This window comes from Gossypium hirsutum, chromosome A07 (genome assembly GCF_007990345.1).
Source record: "Gossypium hirsutum isolate 1008001.06 chromosome A07, Gossypium_hirsutum_v2.1, whole genome shotgun sequence".
In the NCBI taxonomy this organism is placed as follows: Eukaryota; Viridiplantae; Streptophyta; class Magnoliopsida; order Malvales; family Malvaceae; genus Gossypium; species Gossypium hirsutum.
The window spans coordinates 2491767-2498803 of record NC_053430.1 but is presented as its reverse complement, the minus strand read 5'-3'; positions in this window follow the sequence as shown (position 1 = coordinate 2498803).

The following is a 7037-nucleotide window of genomic DNA, read 5'->3' as shown; positions in this document are numbered from 1 at the left end:
TGGGTAGTCAATTAAATGAAAAGGACTGAATTGTAATAGGTGTAAAAGTTGCTAGAGTGATTAATAGCTTAAGAGTCTAATGAGAAAGGATTTAAAAGGAAATTAGACCCAAATGTTATTTGGGCTGGACGGAAAGGGTATGAAATCAGCAGAAAAATTGATAAATTAAGGGTAAAATTGGAATATTGCAAAATTAACTAAATAAAACTAGGACTAAATAGGAAATATCTAGATTTCTCTTCATTTCTCTTCAATTCCAGCAGCTAAAAACGCCATAGGAGGGTTCTCTAAGCTGGCATTTCATAATTTTTGCACCAAGTGAGTTAATCCTTGCCTTTTTCTTGTAATTTTTGTGTTTCTAAGACTTTTACAACTAGATCCTACTATTAAATTCATTAGTTTTTGATTTCATGGATGAAATTTAAAGTCACCATGGTTGAGTGCTGTAAGTTTATGATGAAATAGAATGAAATTAAAGCTTTAATTTGTTTATGAGATGATTTTATTAGGCAATTTCAATGGAAATTGATTTTTGGGACCTAATTGTGAAAATGTTTGGAATTAAAGTCTATTGCTGAAATTCTGATTCCTAAAGGTTGTAAACTAGTTTAAGGTGATAGAATAAAATGTTAATTGAGAAAAATCAGCTCAATTGAGAGGCTAATTGAGTAGGGACGAATTATCATTTATTAAAAGCTTAGGGGAAAAATGGTAATAAACAGCTTGCACTAAAACAGTTTGGACAACAGCAGTAGACTAACTTTGAAAAATCACCAAAAATTGTAGGAATCGAATTAGAAGATGAAAAAAATATGGAATTAAAGCTTATTGAGTCTAGTTTCTCATAGAAGAAATATTGTAAGCAATGGATTTGTAAATTTTGAGATATAATGAATTTTTAAGACAAGGTCAGAATGAATTCGGGTTCCCCTATTCTGACTTTGAAAAATTATAAAAAATTGAATAAAAATAATTAGGGACTTAAATTTATATTTATAGAATTATGAATGAGTCTATTTTTAATATAAACAAACGAGAACATCATTTGAATTCTGTATAAAGAGATAATTTATTTTTAGTGAAGAAGGGTCAGAACTGTTAGACAACAGAATAGGGGTGACTTTAAAGAATAAACTGTACTTATTGGATAAACTAAAAATTTGAAAATTTTATGGTAAAAATATATATGAGTCTAGTTTTATGGAAAATTAACGGATCTTAATTTGGAGATCTGTAGCTCAAGTTATAAATAATTTAGTGACTATGACTCAAGTAGACAGCTTTGAATGAACTATAAATAATAGTTGAATTATAAAGAATGTTGCATATGAACATGAAATGTATTAAATTGATAATTAAATTTATTTATTTAGATCCGGAAGATTCAAATACGAAGCTAGATCGAGGAAAGGAAAAAGTTCGAGATTAGTAGATTTTTATTGTTTATAAACAAGTATCAAGGTAATTCGTGTAACTTGAATTATATTCTTAAATGCTTGAAATGCATGTTTTTTATATGAATATGATTTGAATGTTCATTATATGAAAATTTATGAAACATTGATATATTTGATAAAATGGGAAGAAATCCCGTTTGAATGAAAGGAAAATTCGATGGATCTCTGAAAAGGAATTGACGGTAAAAAGGATCTAGCCCGGACGGGTGATCCTATCCTGATATAGCCCTCCCGAAGAATATGTGTAAAATGGATTTAGCCCGGACGGGTAATCCGAATTAGGGTCTGAATTTAGCCTGGACTGGTAATTCAGATCCAAGCTCATTAGAGTAATTGTCGTTGCAGGGATTTAGCCTGGACTGGTAATCCCGACAATACTCTATGAGTTTATATTGCAGGGGATTTAGCCTGGACTGGTAATCCCGCTGCAAGGTTGAGGTTCGCGGAGTGTGCTCTCTGAAATGGATATGTGCGCACATGAATATGAATTGACGGACCCGGAATTGTACAATAAATGTGTACCTCTGAAATCCATCGAAATTCCGATAAATTCAACGGGATAAATATGGAAAAATAACAAGGAAATGGAATCATGGAACGAGCTCATCAATCATGGTATATATATTATTGATACATGGAAATTATTGTACTAACTTGAATGTTGAGTTTGTGCATGTTAGGGTAATAATGCATTGAATGGATATATGAATGTTTATCATATTGTATTGAAAATATTTGGTAAGTATAACTCTTGTTACATGAGCTTACTAAGCACAAAGTGCTTACCCCGTTTCCTTTTTCCCTGTTTTGTAGTGTTAAGAGCTCGGAGGTCGGATTTGGTCGGAGACACATCACACTGTCAACCTCAGGATTTCGGTATATAAAGAAACTTTATTTTGGAAATCAATGGCATGTATAAGCTAACAAAGTAAATGTTAACGTGAAATGAATGTAAAGTTAGCCATTAGTATGGTTAACAAACCTGGTTATAGATATGTGATGACGTTATCTTATATAAATGCATGAATCTATCATGAAAATATGTTGAATTGATTTGGTTGATGTGGATTGGTCTCGATTTAATATTACAGGGAAGGTTAGATATTTATAAAAGGGCTATATTGAATATAAAAAAAATTAATTCGTAAACTCCAGTAATGCCTCGTACCCTATTCTGGCAATGAATACGGGTAGGGGTATTACATTTATTGGTATCAGAGCTACGGTTTAGCTGGTTCTAGGACCGATGTAGTAAATACGGGATTAGCTATACATGCCATTTAAATTATTATTGATAGTGTGATATCTCCTGACCATTTAAAATGTGTTTTTCTTATAGTAATGTCATCCGACCGAGCTCAATCTGAGGAAGCTGGGAGTCATGCTCCGGCTTCAGTACAAAGAGAAGAAACTAGTAGTAGAAGGCCCGAGACAGAGGGTCGAGGGGAGGAGGCAAAAACAGCCTTCTTTCAAATGATGAATGAATGGTTTAATCAATACTTAAGAACTAACCCTGTAGTGCAGCAAGTTCAAGCTCCCCCTCCTGCTCCTTCACCGGTTCTCGAGATCCCACAAGGTACAGGTACTGAATCTGTCAGAAAAGGGAAAGCTCCAGTAGATAAAATTCGAAAATATGGGGCCGAAGAATTTCGAGCAGCAATTGATGATGATTCCGAGCGGGCTGAATTCTGGTTAGAAAATACTACTCGGGTTCTGGAAGAATTATCTTGTACACCAGAAGAATGTCTGAAATGTGCCGTCTCACTGCTAAAAGATACAGCTTACCATTGGTGGAATACTAAAGCTTCAGTTGTTCCGAAAGAAGAAATTACATGGGAATTCTTTCAGACCGAGTTCAGAAAAAAATATATCAGCCAGAGGTTCCTTGACCAGAAAGAAAAGAATTTCTTGAGCTAAAATAGGGCAATAGATCAGTATCTGAATATGAAAGAAAATTTGTTCGATTGAGTAAATATGCTCGAGAATGGGTACAGTCAGAAGTTGAAATGTGTAAACGATTCGAAGAAGGGTTGAATGAAGACATTAAGTTACTGATCGGAATTCTTAAATTCGAGAGTTTGCTACATTGGCAGAGAGAGCTTATAAAGCAGAAGAATTGAGCAAAGAAAAGAAACAGGCTGAGAGGGAAGCTCGAATTTTTAATAAAAGACCGATGGGAAAATCCCAGTTTTCTGCTTCAAAGAAATTGAAGAAATATCAGGATCGTTCTACTTCAGCCATTGGGTATTCGGGCAAAGAGGAAGTTCTCAACGCACTAGTCCAAGGCCTTCTACTCCATCAGTGACCAGTGTTGGCAGTGTTGGCACTCCTAAACCGAGATGCCAGTACTGTAATAAAGCTCATTTTGGTGAATGCCGATTTAAGAGTGGGGCTTGTTACCAATGTGGTTCTTTTGACCATTTCCTCAGAGATTGTCCTAAAAGGGTTGAAAAAGAAGTTGAACATATATCGAAGCCGAGTAATCTAGTTTCGAGGGGCAGACCACCTCGACCATCCGGTAATGTCAGTGGTAGTCGAGGAGCTACAAAAGATACTATAGGTAGGCCTGAGGTACGAGCACCTGCTAGGACATATGCCATTCGTGCCAGAGAAAATGCTTCAGCACCCGATGTTATTACTGGTACATTTTCTTTACTTGATACTGATATTACTGCATTGATTGATCCTGGTTCTACGCATTCATATATATGTGTTAAACTTGCAATTGTTAAAAATTTATCTGTTGAACCTACTGAATTTGTGGTTAAAGTCTCAAACCCCCTGGACCAGTCTGTGTTAGTGGATAAAATTTGTAAAAATTGTCTACTGATGGTAAGAGGTTATTGTTTCCCGGCTGTTTGATGTTACTCCATTTGATGAATTTGACGTGATATTGGGTATGGATTGGTTAACCCAGCATGATGCGGTAGTAAATTGTAAACAAAAATATATTGTGTTAAAATGTCAGAATGGTGAGTTGCTCCGGGTTAAATCTGATCAGACAGAGGGGTTATCTGATATGATTTCAGTAATGGCAGCACAAAGGTATGTCAAAAAGGGGTATGATGCTTACTTGGCTTATGTACTCGACACCAAGGTATCTGAGTCAAAGATACAGGCAGTTCCAGTGGTATGTGAATTTTCTGATTGTTTCCAAAAGAATTACCAGGATTGCCACCAGAAAGAGAAGTGGAATTTTCTATAGATTTGATTCCGGGAACTACTCCGATCTCCATAGCTCCGTACCGGATGGCTCCTATAGAATTAAAAGAGTTAAAGACACAATTGCAAGAGCTTGTTGACAGGGGTTTTTTCGACCGAGTCATTCACCTTGGGGTGCTCTAGTTCTGTTTGTGAAAAAGAAAGATGGGCCTTTGAGATTGTGTATCGACTACCGGCAGCTTAATAAAGTAACCATAAAGAATAAGTACCCGTTACCCCGGATTGATGATTTATTTGATCAGCTGAAAGGTGCTACTATGTTTTCAAAGATTGATCTTCGATCAGGTTATTATCAGTTACGGTAAAGGAGTCAGATGTGCCAAAAACAGCCTTTAGAACTAGGTACGGGCATTATGAGTTTCTAGTTATGCCATTTGGGCTAACTAATGCACCTGCAGTATTCATGGATTTGATGAACCGGATATTCAGACCGTACTTAGACAGATTTGTAGTAGTATTCATTGATGATATTTTGGTTTATTCTCGGGATGAAGAAGAACATGCAGAACATTTGAGAATTGTGTTGCAAATTCTACGAGAGAAGCAATTGTATGCTAAATTCAGTAAATGTGAATTTTGGCTTCGAGAAGTGGTTTTCTTGGACACATTGTATCTGCCGAAGGCATCATGGTAGATCCAAGTAAAATCTCAGCTATTGTTAATTGGAGTCCACCGAAGAATGTATCTGAAGTTAGAAGTTTCTTGGGTTTAGCTGGTTATTATCGGAGATTTGTACAGGGATTCTCTATGATAGCTTCTCCAATGACTCGATTATTGCAGAAAGATGTAAAGTTCGAGTAGACTGATGAGTGTCAACAAAGTTCAACCGATTGAAAGACCTATTAACGAAAGCACCTGTATTAGTGCAACCTGAACTGGATAAGGAATTTTTTATTTACAGTGCTGCCTCATTAAATGGTTTAGGTTGTGTTTTGATGCAAGAAGGTAAAGTAATAGCCTATGCTTCAAGATAACTTAAACCACATGAAAGAAATTATCCAGCACATGATCTTGAATTAGCTGCTATTGTATTTGCGCTGAAGATATGGCGGCATTACTTGTACGGTGAGAAATGTCCTATTTATACTGATCATAAAAGCTTGAAATATTTGATGACACAGAAAAATTTGAATTTGAGACAGCGCAGGTGGCTTGAACTGATAAAGGACTATGATTTGATTATTGATTACCATCCGGGTAAGGCTAATGTTGTAGCTGATGCTTTGAGCCGAAATCTCTGTTTGCTTTACGAGCTATGAATACCCGGTTATCATTGACTGATGATGGTTCAATCCTAGCTGAATTGAGAGCTAAACCGACATTTTTACAGCAAATATGTGAAGCTCAGAAGAATGATGAGAAGTTACAGGTTAAACGGGCACAGTGTGAGTCAGGTAATGATTCTGAATTTCAGATTGGTTCTGATGATTATTTATTATTCAGAGGTAGGGTATGTGTACCTCAGAATTTAGAGCTCATACAGAAGATTCTACGCGAGGCCCACAGTAGTACTATGTCTGTACATCCGGGGAGTAATAAAATGTATAATGATCTGAAAAAGATGTACTGGTGGTCGGGAATGAAACGTGATATCTCTGAGTTTGTATCAAGGTGTTTAATATGTCAACAAGTTAAAGCTGAACATCAGGTACCTTCGGGGTTACTTCAGCCAATTACTATACTGGAATGGAAATGGGAAAGAATCACTATGGATTTTGTATCGGGGCTACCTTTGTCTCCGAGGAAAAAAGATGCTATTTGGGTGATTGTAGACCGATTGACAAAGCCAGCTCACTTTATTCCGGTACGTATGGATTATTCTTTAGATAAACTAGCTGAACTGTACATATCTGAGATTGTCAGGTTACAGGGAGTGCCTGTCTCCATTATATCAGATAGAGATCCCCGATTTACGTCTCGTTTCTGGGACAAATTGCAAGAAGCCTTGGGTACTCAGTTGTATTTCAGCACTGCATTTCATCCTCAGACAGATGGTCAATCTGAGCGTGTAATTCAAGTATTGGAAGATATGCTCTGATGTTGTATACTAGAGTTTGAAGGTAATTGGGAGAGGTATCTACCTTTGATTGAATTTGCTTACAATAACAGTTATCAGTCTAGTATTAAAATGGCTCCGTATGAAGCTTTCTATGGTAGAAAATGTAGAACACCGTTATATTAGACAGAGCTCAGTGAAAGGAAGATACATGGGGTTGATTTGATCCGGGAAACAGAAGAAAAAGTAAATGTTATTCGAGATAGTCTAAAAGCAGCTTCCAATCGTCAAAAATCATATGTCGACCTTAAGCGAAAAGAGATTAAATTTCAAGTCGGTGACAAGGTATTTCTGAAAGTGTC